Source organism: Talpa europaea (assembly GCF_964194135.1).
Source record: "Talpa europaea genome assembly, chromosome: 14".
Taxonomy (NCBI): domain Eukaryota; kingdom Metazoa; phylum Chordata; class Mammalia; order Eulipotyphla; family Talpidae; genus Talpa; species Talpa europaea.
Window position 1 is genome coordinate 66,860,861 of NC_140082.1, and position 17,387 is coordinate 66,878,247.

Below are 17,387 nucleotides of genomic sequence, written 5' to 3' on the forward strand. Positions count from 1 at the left end.
CCTTATGAAGCATCTGGGTACTGTGCCTTAGCGAATGGCCTCCTTCTCCAAAAAACTAGACAAATACAAGGTTTTGTCCCTGTCTCCAGGCAGTGGCAACCATAGCCCTGATCCTTACAGAAGCAAAAAAACTCCATCACCATCTTACTGCCATATGGATACCCTAGCAGGTAATCTCCCTATTAGCCACTAAGGGGGGCAGATTGGTTGTATCTTGGATGCCTTTCTCAGGCCCTGCTTATGGACAACCAGCTACTATAACTCAAAGGATTTATAATGTCTTAAATCCAGTGTTTCTCTCACTCCTTGCATTTTCTTATTAGTCTAATATGAACTTTTGCAAAATACAGATCTTCACTGACAGTAGCCAGAGGCAGGCAGAATATTCAGTCATGGACCAAACAGATGTAACTGAGCAGAGGTTTTTATCCCAAGATTTTACCCTGAGGCACCTTGACACAAAAGTTGGAATTTATTGCCCTAACAAGAGTCCTTGAACTAGCAGAAGGGAAAAAAAGGACTATTAACATTTATGTAGGCTCTGTTATGTCTATATGGTCATGCATGAGTACAGGGCCGTTTGGAAGGCAGCTATGCTCACTACTATCCACCAACGCAACAGGGCCATTTGGAAAGAAATGTGCTTCTTAACTTCTAGGAACTCAGGAGTCCAGCACCCTGATGTTCTCCTTAGTCTTCTGGATGCTGTGCAAGCCCCGCTACCAAAAGTTTCTGGTATTCATTGTTGATACTCTCAGAAGGGATATTCTACTATTCAGAAGAGGAATAATTCTGCAGCCTTGGAAGCTAGATGGGTGGCCATTTTGGAGTCTCTTTTATAGTTCCGTTTATCCTCACTAAATTTTTTGGATCCCCAGTTCTCCCCCATATTCAGAACAAGACTTGCCTATGGCACATGCTTGAGGCTTAACTAGAAACCAAATGTTACCAGGTCAGTACTGTTACAGGAGTTGGGTCTGGTAAATCATTACTTATAAGCCAAAACTTGAGAGACAAGAGTTAGTAGAAAGAAATCAGATTTAATCAGTAGTTGGCATCCTGAGGAAATGGTGAACTACTATCTCAAAGTTCATCTTCCCTAAAGATAAACATCATGGGTATTCCAGAAGGAGGAAAAAGAGAAAGACATAGAAAATTTATTTTTTTAAAAAAATACTAAAAACCACCCAAAAAGTTCCAAACCGTAGGTTAAATGAAGATTGCTCAGACTTTTGTGCTGTAGGCCTCTGTGGCTATCACCTGAAGCCTTGAATACAGGAGGCACTTGGGAGAGTGGGCTTGGGGTCTACATGCCTGATGGACACCTGGGGAGTGGTGTGCACATTGCATAAGTAGGCACTCCTGAGCCGGGAGACTGAGCATATAAAGGCAACATCACAGAGGATGGAGTGCAGCAGAGGATGGTGCAGTGGAGTGCAGTGGAGAGCAGTGGAGAGTGTAGAAGAATGGCTGTGAGAAGAAAGAACATGTAGAGATTTGTGGGGAGGCCCAATTTGTTGTCTCCCTGCTGGCTTGTTTCCCCTGCATACTATTAACAAACCTGTGGGGATGATGTCAAGGGCTTCAAATTTCTCTTTCAAGCTGCCCGAACCAACAGTGAACCTACTCATTCTGGATAGCTGTAGAACACAAACCAAATAATGTCAGACAGACAGACATTGAGATACACAACAACAAAGCTATCAAGAACCCAACAATATTTGATATTTGATATTTCAAATATCAAATAAAAAAGGAGAACCTATCAAGGAATACTGATTAGACTGTAAGCAGAAACATTACAAGTATGAAGGGAATGGAAAGGGATATTTTAAAATAATTAAAGAAAAAAACATCCAGCCAAGAATCCTTTACCCAGCAAGATTAACAGTAAAAATAGAAGGAAGAATGAGGAACTTCATTGAAAAACAAAAACTAAAAGAATTTGTCAAAATTAAGCCAGGCATGAAACAATCCTAAAGGAATTATTATAAAGCAACAGGACAATGAATATCAAGGCACAGACCCTCAAATCATTTAGCACAGGGGAAGAGGAATATAGCAATGTGTTCCACTAGAAACAGACTATAAAGTTCAACAGGTTACACAAATAGACCATCATATACTAACCTCAGTAAAATCCTCAAACAAAAAATAATAAAAGTAACACATAAGATAATGGGAAAGTAACTTTAAACATAACAGGAAGTCCTCAAAAGTAAAAAAGTAAAGACAAAGCAACCAAAAATAATAATAATAACAGGGCCTCCCTGGTGGTGCAGAGGATAAAGACAGTGCTATTAAGCTATTGCCAGCCACTGCAACATGAGTTCTAACCCAGTCAGGAAACTAACCCATTTGGCGCAGCAGACCTCTCCTGTCTCACCCGCTGCTCCCCTCAGCAGTATATTTGAGTCAGTCTGCCTGTTCTGTTCCCCACTCTGTCTCTGGTGAATCCTCTCAGCCCCCACACCTCTGACCTGTACCCCAGATCCTGTTTGCATAAATAAATAAATCTTTGATTAAAAAAAAAAAAGAAATTCACCCTACCTACAGAGATAAGCACAGACTTAGAGTTAAATTTTAGAAGACACTGATGCAAAAAAATGGCAAACAAAAAAATCAGGAACAGCTATACTTCTATATGATGAAATAGACTGTCCAGAGGGAAACTGTTGAAAGCTAACAGCCTCTTTGGTACTCACTATGACACTGAAGTTAAGGACATGAGGAAAAATGCTTTCCTGGGCAGCTTACAGACAGAGGGGGAAAGGGATGCAGGAAGCAAGATGAGAATGGTCTGTAAGTCAAAGAAAAAACTTTGGTTTTGGGCCTCCCCGGTGGCGCAGCAGTTGAGCGCTAGGTTGCGAAGCTGCCCGCAGCCTCTGCAGCGCCGGTTCGATCCCCGGCTGCTCCCTGGCCACTGGAGGAGCGTCCCACATGGCGCGCAGACCTCTCCTGCCGCCCGCTGGTCCCCTCAGCAGTGTACTTCGGTCTTTCTGCCTGCTCTGCTCCCCGCTCTGGCTCTGGTGAATTCTCTCACCCTCCCGTGCTTCTGACTGTACCCAGTGCATGTATAAACAAACAAGCAAACAAATAAATAAATAAATAAAACATGCCTCTATTAAAAAAAAAAAAAAAAAAAAAAACTTTGGTTTTACTGTGCATGAGATACACAGCCAGGGGTGGTGGGTTTGAGAAAAGAGGTGAGAAATGATCTGACTAAATTTTAGCAGCGTCTCTGTGGCTGCTGTGTTGAGAATGTGTCAATAGGCCAAGGCATGCTTGTCCCCAGGGCCTCTGCACTGGCAATCTCATTAAAGAATGTTTTTCCTCTAGCTATTAACATCTCTAATAACCTCCTCAACTCCCCATGTTTTAATGAATAAATTCCAAAGTTTCTCAGGTTTCAAATGAAAGTCCACTCTGTCCCTCTTCCATTTGTTTTTATTTGGGATGTTGCATTTGGAGTCCTTCCTAACAATCTATAAATCCAGCGATGTATTAAATAGTCCCGCAGTCCTCAAACAAACACACCAAGCTGTTACGTGAGTGGCAGGCACAGCTTCTGAATTGCCTGTGCTCCTTGAAGCAGAATCCCTTTGGAATTTGTTCTTTCCGAATTTAACAATTGAAATGTAGCATGAGAAGCAGAACCTCTGCTATAAATGGCAAAGGTTGGTCAGCTAACTGGATGGGAAAAGCAAGTCAAGATTAGGATTTGAAGAGTTACTCAGTTAAGACTTTACCAGGCTTCATGCAGTTAATAAAATAGGAGAGCAAAGCATTTCAGAATGCAATTTCTGGAATCAGAGAATTGGGAACTCAAAATTACAGGTTGTGTATGACTGTAGGCAAATTGCTCAAACCATCTTTGTTTCAGTTTCATTGTCTATAGACTTGAGTTGATGATAATAGTAAATCCTAGGGGATGGCAAGGCTAAGTGAGATGATTTCAATTATACTTTTATGACTTAGTATAGTGACAATGAATGCTGATTTCTAATTCTTGATCAAATTTTTTTAAAGATTTATTTATTTATGCATATAAAGCTGGGGTATAGGCCAGAGGTGCAGAGGGTGAGAGGATTCACCAGAGACAGAGTGGGGAACAGAACAAGCAGACTGATCAAAGTACACTGCTGAGGGGAGCAGCAGGAGAGTCAGGATAGGTCTGCTGTGCCATATGGGTAGCTCCCTGGCCGGCCAGGATCAAACTCTTGCTGCAGAGGCTGCGGAGAGCTTCATAGGCTGTGTCTTAACCCCTTGAGCCACCAGGGAGTCCCCCAATCACATTTTTTTAAAAATATTTATTTATTTATTTATTTATTTATTTATTTGATTATTTATTTATTTATTTATATAAGCACTGGGTACAGTCAGAAGTGTGAGATGGTGAGAGAATTCACCAGAGCCAGAGCAGGGAGCAGAACAGGCAGACTGACGAAGTACACTGTGGAGGGGAGCAGCGGGCACAGCAGGAGAGGTCTGTGCACCATGTGGGACCCTCCTCTAGTGGCCGGGGAGCAGCCGGGCATCGAACCGGTGCTGCAGAGGCTGTGGGCAACTTTGCAACCCAGCGCTCACCCGCTGCGCCACCGGGGAGGCCCCCCAATCACATTTTTAAATGTAAAATTTCCCTTCTTGTTTTACAGGGTGTGCTCAGAATTTATTCTTTAAATTTAATTACTTTTTATTATACTTATTATATTGTTACTGTCTATACCTAAGATCAACTATAAACCAGAGACACACTATGGGGTGGGGGTGGGGGGAGGAAGGAGTAGGATCAAAACAAGGGGGGTAGAAATTGTAAGGGGACTATAACCAAGATGAAAATGCATACATTGTGCAAAATGAAAAATGATGTAAAAATATTTATAAAATAAAAATAATGTAACTTCCTTTATCTAAGAGCAACTGATGTCTCGTTATAGGAATGGCAGGGTGTATAGCTGGCTGGAATTAAATTTATTGAAGTCAAAGGAAAGACTTGCATGCCATGTTTGCTGTAATACTCAGATAACTTTTCTTTCGTCTTGGTATTTAGCCCAGATGCCATGATGGGCTGAATGGTGCATGAAGTCAATAGGTGAAATATCTGTGGGAGCAAAACTAGGGATGGAGTCAGATAAGCTGTAAGAATTGTCAGATGGGGCATGAGTGCATGAGAGAAGGAGATGAGGCAGGGAGGGCAGAAGTACCCTATACTGTTGCAACACTAAAGGCTTAGCAAAGTCAAGCCAAAATAAGCCAGCAGAGAAGTCCCTTTTCTTTGGTCTGTGGGTTTCCTCCTCAGACAGAGCTCAGGTTCCTCCTATAATCAGTCATTGGCAGAGCAGGGGACATGACTTCAGATGATTTTATTTTTTATTCAAATATTTATTTATTTATGCATGCATGCAAGAGCCAGTCTGCAGGCCAGAGGTGTAGGGTGTGAGAGTATTCACCGGAGACAGAGTGGGGAGCAGAACAAGCAGAGGAGCAGTGGGCAAGACAGGAGAGGTCAGCTGCGCCATGTGTGTCACCTCCCTGGCAGGGGATCAAACTCCTGCTGCAGTGGCTGCGTTGCTTCATAGCGCTGTTTCTTAACCCCTTGTACCACCAGGGAGGCCCTTCAGATGATTTTATTTATTTATTTATTTATTTATTTATTTATTTATTTATTTATTTTATTAAACTGTTCATGTTTATTTTTTTGTTCTTACATCATTTATTAATTCTTACCTCATTTTTCATTTTTGCTTAATGTATGCATTTTCATTTTGGTTCTATTACCCATTCAATTCCCACCCCCTTATTCTGACCTAAATCCCTCTTCTCTTCCCCTCACCCCCTACTGTAGTGTTTCTCTGGTCTATAGTTGCTTGTTGATTTTAATTTTTACTTTATTGCAATTAGTCTTAGCTCATGCAACTTGTAGCAACATGGATGGAGCTGGAAGGGATCATGCTCAGCAAAATAAGCCAGAGAGAATAAGAAAAATACAGAATGGTCTCACTCATAGCAGGAATTTAAAAAAATCTAAATAAGGGACCAGGAAAAAGACTAATTGCAATAAAGTAAAAATCAAAAACTTCAGGTGATTTTAAAGTGGAGCAACAGATGGTCCCCCAATGGCTCGAGGTGCTTTCTCCTGGCCACCACATGTGGGGAGAGCCCTAAGAAAGGAGCAAAGCCACCTCATGCTGAGCGTTGATGCAATCTGGTTCTGAAGACTGTGGTGTGTCTACATAACTAAGATTTTTAGCTCTGTTTATCTTAATTTTAACTAGGAAATTTATTTCTCAAGCTTAATATTTTTCATCCACTCAGGTGATGTGTTATTCTAATGAAGGATAGCGTATCTGTGGAACCTGACAAAATGTTCCATGCTTGAGGAGGTTTTTGTGATTTATTAAGTATTTGAACCTGTTCATTTATTTTACAATCATGCATCAAAGGCCTCCTGTACTTAGGGTAAATGAGACACTGAAGATTGTGCCCTCTAAACAGACATTATTATGTACTTTAGTGATGTTTCTATTTCTTTCCTGGAGAATGATTGACTGAGACCCCAAAGCTTAAAGCTAAACTTGAAAAGTTTTACACACACGCATACACACACACACACACACACACATAAAATTTTTGTCTGGGTTGCTTGGTGAATAAAATTGGAAAGCCAAAGGCAGTCACAGCACTTTCAAAAAGGGATTAATGTGTTCTTCCTAAATACATATATATACTTATCTATTCACTATAGAAGCATACTATGTATTATTAGATTTATCAGAATCATTCTCAGTGACACTGAATCAGTATTTATGTTTATGCTAAATATTAATATAAGCATATTCATATATATAAAAATAAACAACACATTTAAAAATTTGATTTTTTTCTCACTGAAAAAAATGAGAGAGTAGGTGAGGGTAGACTGACTATTCTGAACTTTGTCAACCTAAGACTCCCTCCCCAAACTTCCAATTTCTCTGATGGAATCATATTCTCTGGATTTTTATTTCATTTGCTGAGAGGTTTGATGTGACTTACAATAACATTTACATCACTCTTGACAAGTCCCATGCTGCCTGATTGAAACTCTGGTCACATTTTGATTAATTTCAGCCTTTATTTATTCTATGTACTCTTGAGGTAAAATTATTTCAGTGGTCCAAATGCCAGGACTGGCAGCAAAATTGATGGGCACTACCTAGAGGCACAAAATATTGCTTTCCTGTGGGCCATTCCTCAAGGGATGTATTTGTCAACAAAGATGGAAATTTCTTCACAAGATTTACAGACAAGTGATCTCTAGTAGTGCAGAACATAGTGTGTGCCATAAATCTTGAGGAAAATTTACATATATCTGTACCCTGAAGACTTTAATATCATTAAGCCTTCCTGCCCACGAATGGTGTCATTCCTACAAGGAAAATCAAAATTAGACTCTCAGACACGATAATGTTGGTAATGTTGGTATGTGTTTACCAATTGTTTGACCCTGGTAATTAAGGTCCTGGAAATCTAGATTTCATTTGGTATCAAAAGAGATTTTTTTTTTTTAGATGTTGAAATCAAGGTGGCATATTTTGTTTATTGTAGAGCTGAGACTTCATTATTGTCAAATCCTAATAAAATATTGGACATTTGGTTAGGAGTACAAATGAAGTCAAGAAACTGAATGAGAATTTTTTCCTCTAAGTAGGTATTGTATTAGTCATTTTAAGTGGTCAACTTTCATCCATGAAAAAATCCATTCTTATGATCATGAAATTTATAGATATATTTACCTCTGCTTATAACCATAGTGCTGGCAAAAAAAAAATATTTTAAGAGACATTTCTCTGTCCCACCCTTTAGTATAGTTCATTCAGCTTACTAGATAAATACTTCACATATAATATTTGTGAGAGCACATTATTAATCAAAGTCTGAACTTTTGAGTCTTTCATTTTCATTAGGAGCAGGTGACTTTTGGTTAGATGAATTTGCCATTAACCATTATTATACTTTGCATGACCCTCAAGGGGATCATACAGAATTAGGAGTTTTATTCAAATTTTGACATTTTTTCAGTGTCCAGGAATTATGAGCTCAGTTAGGGTCATCTGCCTCTAAATACTTACAGATTCAGTGTCACTAAGAATGGTTCTGATAAGTCTAATAACACTTTAGAAATCAGGATAGGAGGAAAGTCACAGTAGAGAGAGGAGTTAAAAACATGGGAGCAGATCATGGATGAAGAGAAAACTAATTATAGAAAATAATTCTAGAAGGGATGAGGATATCTGAGAACATTTCCAGAAGTACATTTTCTTGAATTGAAGTTGTCCCTAGCCTACGTTCTTTTTTTTGCATCACCCCTCACATTCTAGCTGAGACCACCACACCTGCAAGTTCTACCCAGTACAGTCTTGTGTCAGAGGCTGGTGAGAAATTAAGAAGTAGACAGTAATGGGAGGTATGAATTTTTCTGCATCACCCTGCCAGCACTCTGAAATATCTCCTCTGTGAAAATGGAAATCCTGGGGCAGAGACAGACAGGATGGTGATCTATCTTCTCCTTAGACAGACCAGAAGACTTTAAGGCTGGTCGGGACCCTTTGAGTCAGTACAGTTACTCATCTGTATGAAAGTCAAGCAGAAGGGAGCCTTTGGTTAGAACTGAGCAAAATTGGGTATTGATTTCAAGTTCTAGGAGGTGGTATCTCCCGCATATCTGTAACTCCCAAAGGTCTGGCTGTCCAGGCCCCAAACCCCTGCTCCTCAGGAGAAATGAGCTCAGGGGTATCAAAGATTTTGTATATGTGTCCTATACCCTCCTTTTTCAATAAACCATGTGACTATCCCACTCACATCCCCTAAGATTGGAAGGACATTGATCCTGGGAATATAAGAACCTATGAATTCCTCTCAAATTCTGCTCAATCACTGATGTCTGGTGTCTCTAGTAGAGGGACAACAAATATTTGTTATATAGTTGCTGAAAACGACAAATTGACAAATACACTTTAAAATGATGGCATCAATTGAGGTATCATGTGCATCTTAAAGCAAATTTGGACTGGATCACATTGATGACTGGTACCAGGCAATTCTCATCTTGCTGGGCAATAAGTTAGGGAGCAGGGGCCTACCTAAGTTTCATAGCATTTTGTTGTCAAAGAAAGATGATGTGAAAAGGATTTAGTGAACACTGAAAACATGAGAAAAAGCCAACCAATATTAACAAATTGGCTTCTTTTTAGAGGGGAAATGGAAACTGGGAAGGAAAGTTCTCAGAACAGAAACACAAGGAAATGTTCCTGCATAGGCAGAGGAGTCTACCAGGGTGTGGAAACACTGAGCATCCTTCTGGGTTCTCCTGATTTTGTCAGGGTGTCCCTCTTTGTGTGCCTTTGACACAAATCAATGGAAGCTCCCCAGGGAGGTATTTTTGTCCTGTAGTCTTGAATGGGAACATTGGCCAGATAAAAGGGTAACCTTGCTCCATGTGATTTTTCTTTATTTATTTTTGACCCAATTTTATTACAAAACACCTTTGTCATCAAGGATTTTAGGTATGACTATTATTCTTCATCTCCTTTGTTATTTTGTAGCGATTATTTTATTTTTTATTTATTTATTTATTTTTTTTTTGTGGGACCCTCGCCGGTGGCCGGGGAGTGAACCAGCACAAGAATTCTTACTTTCAAAAATTGAGCTAAATGATTCCCCATTTCACAGTAATGGAAAGAATTTAGTCTTTGGAAATTTATCAAAGTGCAAAAAACATACTACCAACTTCAAGGTGTCTTTGGAGATGTGGTTTGACAACTCCTCATGGGTGAAAATCGGAGATCAACGGCCCCCTTTTCAGAACAGTTATGCAAGTTCAGGTAATTATGGGCAAAAGGTTCAGGCACATAATCAGTCTCAATAAATGCTAGTTTCCCTATCTTCTTCATAATATTCTAAGTTTTATTGCAGAAACAATTTCTGACCTGTACATTTATCCACAATTTCTGATCTGCACGTTTATCCACAAAACTTAGAACAAATTTACCACATCTTTCTGTAAAAAAGTTTTATTGGAAGGCAGCTATGCTAACCACTATACCATCAACGCCCCGGCATTGGCTTTTGTATGATTTTCCTTCTGGTTTATTCTCTGTCTTGCCATCTCTTCATGAAACTAATGGTGCTTGTAGAGTTTTCCTTGATTCATGAAATCTCCTTTCAAAAATGTTGTGTTCAGCCTGTGCTCTCTTTTTTTTTTTTAATATTAAATTTTATTTTTATATTCCCCCATACAATTGCAAACGCCCCATTCTGACCCCAATCCTTCCCCTCCCGCCCCCCACCCCCCAAAAAGTGTCTCCGGTTCATAGTTTTTTGTTGATTTTGATTTTCACTTTCTTATATTCATTTTCCTGGTCCCTTATTTAAATTTTCTAGATTCCTGCTATGAGTGAGACCATCCGGTATTTTTCTTTTTCTTTTTGGCTTATTTCGCTGAGCATGATCCCTTCCAGCGCCATCCATGTTGCTGCAAATTGCATGTGTTTATCTTTTTTGAATGCTGAGTAATATTCCATGGTATATATGTACCACATCTTCTTGATCCAGTCATCTATTTTTGGGCATTTGGGTTGTTTCCAAAGCTTAGCTATTGTAAACAGTGCTGCTATAAACATAGGGGTGCAGGTGCTCTTTGGAATTGATATTTCTGTGTCCTTTGGGTAAATACCTAGGAGTGGAATTGCTGGATCATATGGAAGCTCTATGTTTAGTAGGTCCAGAAATCTCCACACAGCTCTCCATAGTGGTTGGACCAGTTTGCACTCCCACCAACAGTGCAGAAGAGTTCCTTTTTCTCCACACCCTCGCCAAAATTTGTTGTTGCTAGTTTTTTTAATATGTGCCATTCTCACTGGTGTGAGATGGTATCTCTTGGTAGTTTTGATTTGCATTTCCCTGATGACAAGTGATGTTGAACATTTTTTCATATGTCTGTTGGCCATTTGCATTTCCTCTTCAGAGAAGTTTCTTTTTAGCTCTTCTAAGCCCATTTTTTGACTGGATTATTTTCTTTGTTGTTGCTGAGTCTCATCAGCTCTTTGCAGATTTTTGTGATCAGTCCTTTATCATTAGTGTTGGGTGCAAAAATGTTCTCCCAGTTGGTGGGGTTTCTCTTTGTTTTTGTTATTGTCTCTTTTGCTGTGCAGAAGCTCTTTAATTTGATGTAGTGCCAGCTGTTTATCTTTGCCTTCACTATCACTGCTTTGGGTGATGTGTCTGTAAAGATGTCTTTGATGTGCCTATATTTCCTTCTATGTATTTTATGGTTTCAGGTCTTATGTCTAGTTCTTTAATCCATTTTGAGTTGATTTTTGTGTATGGTGTGAGGTAGTGGTCAAGCTTCATTCTTTTGCATATAGCGACCCAGTTTTCCCAGCACCATTTATTGAACAAACTTTCTTTGCTCCAATGCATAGTCTTTGCTCTTTTGTCAAAGATTAGTTGACCATAAATCTGTGGGTTTATTTCTGGATTTTCTATTCGATTCCATTGGTCTGTATGTCTGTTCTTGTTCCAATACCATGCAGTTTTGATGATTATGGCTTTGTAGTAGAGTTTGAAGTCTGGGAGTGTGATGCCTCCATTCCCTTCTTTTTTTTTCAGGAGAGCTTTGGCTATTCGGGGATTTTGGTGATTCCATATGAATTTCATCAATAATTGTTCTATTTCTTTGAAGAATGCCATTGAGATTTTGATTGGAACAGCATTGAATCTGTATATTGCTTTTGGTAGGATGGCCATTTTAATAATGTTTATTCTTCCAATCCATGAGCAGGGGATGTCTTTCCATTTCTTTGTGTCTTCTTCTATTTCTATTAACAGTGTTTTATAGTTTTCTTTGTATAGGTCCTTTACCTCTTTTGTTAGATTTATTCCCAAATATTTGATTTTTTTGTTTCGATAATAAAAGGGGTGGTTTTTTTGATTTCTTCTTCTTCAGATTTATTGTTTGTGTATAGGAAGGCTACTGACTTTTGCGTGTTGATTTTGTATCCTGCCACTTTACTGAATTGATTGATGAGTTGAATTAGTTTTTCTGTGGAGATTTTGGGGTTCTCTATGTATAGTATCATATCATCTGCAAATAGTGATAGTTTGACTTCTTCTTTTCCTATTTGGATTCCTTGGATGTCTTTCTCTTGTCTTATTGCCCTGGCTAGGACTTCCAGTGTTATATTGAAAAGCAGTGGTGAGAGTGAACATCCTTGTCTTGTTCCAGATCTTAATGGAATTGCTTTCAGCTTTTCACCATTGAGAATGATACTGGCTGTTGGCTTGTCATAGATGGCCTTTATGATGTTGAGGTATGTTCCTTGGATCCCAAGAATTTCAAGGGCTTTTATCATGAATGGGTGTTGCACTTTGTCGAAAGCTTTCTCAGCATCTATTGATATTATCATATGGTTTTTATATTTCTTTTTGTTGATGTGTTGGATAACATTGATTGATTTTCGGATGTTAAACCATCCTTGTGCCCCTGGAATGAATCCAACTTGGTCGTGGTGAATTATCTTATGGATACATTGTTGGATTCTGATAGCTAAAATTTTATTGAGGATTTTTGCATCAGTGTTCATTAGGGAGATTGGCCTGTAGTTTTCCTTTTTTGTGTTGTCCTTATTCGGTTTTGGTATTAGTGTAATATTGGCTTCATAGAACGTGTTTGGTATTGTCCCTTCCTTCTCAATTTTTTGGAAGAGTTTGTGAAGGATAGGCACTAATTCGTCTCTGAATGTTTGGTAGAATTCATTTGTAAATCCATCAGGTCCTGGGCTTTTGTTTTTGGGGAGGTTTTTGATTACCATTTCAATTTTGCTGCTTGTAATTGGTCTGTTTAGGTGTTCTATTTCTTCTTTATCTAGCTTTGGGTGATTGTAGAGTTGTAGGAATTTGTCCATCTCCTCTAGATTATTAAACTTGTTTCCATATAACTGTTCATAGTAGTTACTGATTATTCTTTTGATTTCTGCTGTGTCCGTTGTGATTTCTCCTCTTTCATTGATGATCCTGTGTATTTGTGCTTTCTCCCTTTTTTCCTTTGTGAGCCTGGCTAGGGGTTTGTCTATTGTATTGATTTTTTCAAAGAACCAGCTCTTGGTTTCATTGATAATTTGGATTGTTTTTTTAGTTTCAATTTCATTTATTTCTGCTTTGGTTTTTATTATTTCTTTTCTTCTACTGGTTTTGGGGTTTTTTTGTTGTTCTTTTTCTAGATCTTTGAACTTCGAGATTAGGTTGTTTCTTTGAGTTCTTTCTTGTTTTTTGATGTGAGCTTCTATTGCTATATATTTTCCTCTTATTACTGCTTTTGCTGCATCCCATACATTTAGGATATTGGTGTCCTCCTTGTCATTCAATTCAAAGAATTTTTTAATTTCTTCTTTGATCTCCTCGTTAGTCCAGTGGTCTTCCAGTAGTGTGGCTTTTAATCTCCATGAGGTAGGATAGTTCCTTGCCTTCTTTTTATGATTTATTTCTAGTTTGATGCCTTCGTGGTCAGAAAAGATGGTTGGTATGATTTCAATCTTGGTGTATCTGTTGATGTTTGTCTTGTGCCCCAGTATGTGATCGATCCTGGAGAATGATCCGTGTGCGCTTGAGAAAAATGTGTACTCCGTTTTTGGGGGGTTTAGTGTTCTATAGATGTCTGTTAAGCCCAAATGCTCTAAGTCCTTATTTAGAGCTTTAGTTTCTTTACTTAATTTTTTGTCTTGTTGATCTATCCATTGTTGATAGTGGTGTGTTGAAGTCTCCCACTACGTATGTGTTTTCTCTGATGTCTGTTTTCAGAGAGGACAACAGTTGTCTGATATATTTTGGTGCTCTTTCGTTTGGTGAGTATATGTTAATGAGTGTTATTTCTTCTTGAAGTATTGTCCCCTTAATCATAATGTAGTGACCATTGGGGTCTCTTTTTATTTTTTTGAGTTTGAAGACTGTTTTATCTGATATAAGTATAGCTGTTCCTGCTTTCTTTTTTGGCCCATTTGCTTGTAGGATTGTTTTCCATCCTTTGACTTTGAGTCTATTTTTATCTTTTGTAGCTAAATGTGTTTCCTGGAGACAGCTAAAGGTTGGGTTTTGTTTCTTAATCCAGGCTGCAACTCTGTGTCTTTTTATTGAAGAGTTTAGTCCATTTACATTTAGAGTTAATATTGATATGTTAGCATCTGTATTTGCCATTATGTTTGTCTTTCCTTTGATTTTATTTATTCTTTTAATAACTTTTTTTTTTTTTGTCTTCTTTCGTTGTTTTCGTCCCTCTGAGGTTCTGGCTTTAGGATTCCTTGTAGTATTTTTTGGAGTGGGGGTTTATTCGTAATGAAATTCCGGAGTTTCTCTTTGTCTGGGAAGGTCCATATTCTTTCTTCATGGAGGAAAGAGAGCTTTGCGGGTAGAGTATTCTTGGTTGTCATCTGTTTTCTTGGAGTCTGTTGACTATGTCCCTCCACTCTCTCCTTGCCCGTAGTGTTTCTTCAGAGAAGTCTGATGTCAGCCTGATTGGTTTTCCTTTGAATGTTATCCGTTTCTTCCCTCTTGTCAGCTTCATTATTTTTTCCTTGTCCTGGATTCTTGGGAGCTTTACTATTATGTGTCTTGCTGTGTTTTTCCTTTCGTCGTGGAAGTTTGGTGTTCTTCTTGCTTCTTGTATATCAATTTTCAGCTCCTTCTTCGCATTTGGGAAGTTCTCTTCAATTATCTCCTGGAATATTTTCTCTGTTCCTACGTCTCTCTCCTCTCCTTCTGGAATTCCTATAACTCTTATATTTCCTTTCCTCATGGAGTCAGATAGTTCCCGAAGTCTTTCTTCGTTCTTTTTCCTTCGTACTTCTCTTTCCTTTTCTGTTTTGGTTCTTTTTATTTCTGTGTCTTCAAGAGAACTTATTCGTTCTTCCATTTCATCTATTCTGCTTTCCTTGCTTTTCCCGGAGTTCTTTAGTTCCTCCATTAATTCTTTGATCTCCTGCATTTCTTTTACTTCCCTCTTTAGGGACTCAATTTCCTTCTTCTGATCTATCACTTTTTTAATCATGGCAATTTTAAATTCTCTTTCTGGAAGGCTCAGAAGTTCTTCCAAGTTGCTGTCGTTGCAATCTGGGGAGTGGTTTTCTTTTTGTGGTGTGCTTCTTTCCTGAGGAGTTGTTAGGTTGCGTGTGGTTCTTCTACTCCCTACTGTCTGTTTTCTAATTTGTCGTATGCGTTGGGACACTGTGTTGCTCGGACTGACTGGCATCTTGGGTGAACTTCTCCGCTCCCCTCTGGCTCTTCCAGGAGCCATCTCTGTCTTCTGGGGGAGCTTTCTGCTGGTTTTAGGCAGTTTTTTTTGAAGAAATGTCCCTGTTCTAAAATGGCAAAGCGGGATGCAGTCCCTGCGCCTCTGGTTTCAGGCACACTCTTCTGCGCACCCGGTCTGCCCCGGATGTGGGTGCCTGCTCCCTCTGTGGGCTCAGACTGCTGGTCGGAAGGGGCCTGGCGTGGGCTAACTTCCCGGCTGGCCACTGGGTCCTCCAGAAGCCTTCTGCCCTTTTCAAGCAGTCTTAAGAAATTTCCTGTTCTATGGGGTGTTAGTGACTTTTTTTTTCCTGGTCGCTAGGTGGCGCCAGAGATCTCTCCTATTGTCCTTGGGGGGCTGTTTTTCGCCTCCCCCCACCCCGTGGGACAGGGAACAGAGCGGGAATGGTAGGGTACAACTCAACAGCTTTGGGGTGCTGTGTCTGCCTTGTGCCCCACCGTCGTGGAGAACCCACGCCCCGAATTTTCGTGCCCCGGGTCTCAGTTCAAAGCCCTCAGTTCCAGGACAAGGGCTGTAGCCCAGTTCAGTGGCGCGGGAATGGCGCCTTTTGCACCGCTCCCGTGCCTGGGTGCCTGGTTCCTGCTTACTCAGGGAGGGACCTTCACCTCAGTGAGGATCTCAGCGCGTCTCCCCGCAAGCCTAGGTCGCAGGCGCGGGGACCTGGGCAGCTGTGATCTGCACTTGCTTTTCAAGCGCCCCGAGCACGCTGCTTTTCCGCGCCAGTTTACCGGCAGCCCGGGCTGTGTGTGCGTCTCCTGGGGTCTTTGTTCTTCTCTAATGGCGCCCGGAGCCGTTCGCTCACCGCCGCAGCGAATCCTGCAGGGTTCGCCTCAGCTCCCGTTCACGGGGTGTGGTGGCTGCAATAGTTCCTTTCCACTCACAGTCCCGCTTGCTGCGTCCTTTGTTCTTGTTGGCCGTTTTGGTTTGTTGTTTCCCTCCTCTCTGCTGGTGGGAGAGTGCCGCCTCTGTGGGCGGGGGGGGGGGGGGGGGGGGAAGCAGGGTTCTGCGCTTCCCTCCCTTCTAGTCCTCTTTTATGGCCACTTTCTTCTTGGGGTAGTTTGCTGTAGTCACCCGTTTATCTTCCGTGTCCCAGTTCTCACTGGGACCTGCCGCTTTTCCTCCCTATTAACTTTTTTTAATGGGAGATCTTACTCGCAGCGTCTCCTCGCCGCCATGTTGCTCCGCCAATCTCCAGTGATCCTGTGCTCTCTTTCTGACGGGGGGAAAGTTTGTGACAAAGAGAAGGGAGACTGGGTCTCTGCTCTTTTTCCATTAATCATACATTTCTCTGTGCTCCTACTTTATTTCTCATTACTTCACTAAAGAAAGCAAAGCTGGTTCATGACATGTACAGGATGTATTCGTTTAAAAGGTATATAAATAGATAATAAAGACCATGATGAGAGAAAAATAATCTGGGCTGATCTATACTTCTACCAAAATGTCAATAAAACATGGGCATGGCCTGGAAGTTGGAAATACAGAGATTTCTTGGAGCAATTTGCTCCACTTACAAATTTCTAGCACTGAGCATTGAACAGAGCAGGTATACCCCATGAATGGTTGAAATAGATTGTGTCATAAGGCTTCATAATCTCTCTACAAAAACTTAATACCACCTTATTAAAAGTAAAAAGTAATGTCTATCTCTACCAATTACAACATATAATAATAAATTCCATCCTTGCTGGTCTCCAAACAACAGATCTTTTCCTCAGCCTGAAACCTTCCTATGGATTTAGGGTACATCTGTAGCACTCAGGAAGTATGGGGTGTCCATGGGAAATATAAAACCAATTCTTATTACAAACTTTGGTTACTGATTGGATGCTTTATTTTCTTAATAAAAATGTGAAAGATATTAGAACTGTAAATAGTTTAATTTTAATGTGGTTAGTCACATTAAAACCTAATAATAAACTTTTATAGAAAGTTTATGGGAAGATAAGAAAAATTTCAATAGATGTTATTATATAATGTAGTAATATCCATTCCAGTAATTTAGTTTAACATTTTATAATTTATGCTGAATGCTATGGAATAAACA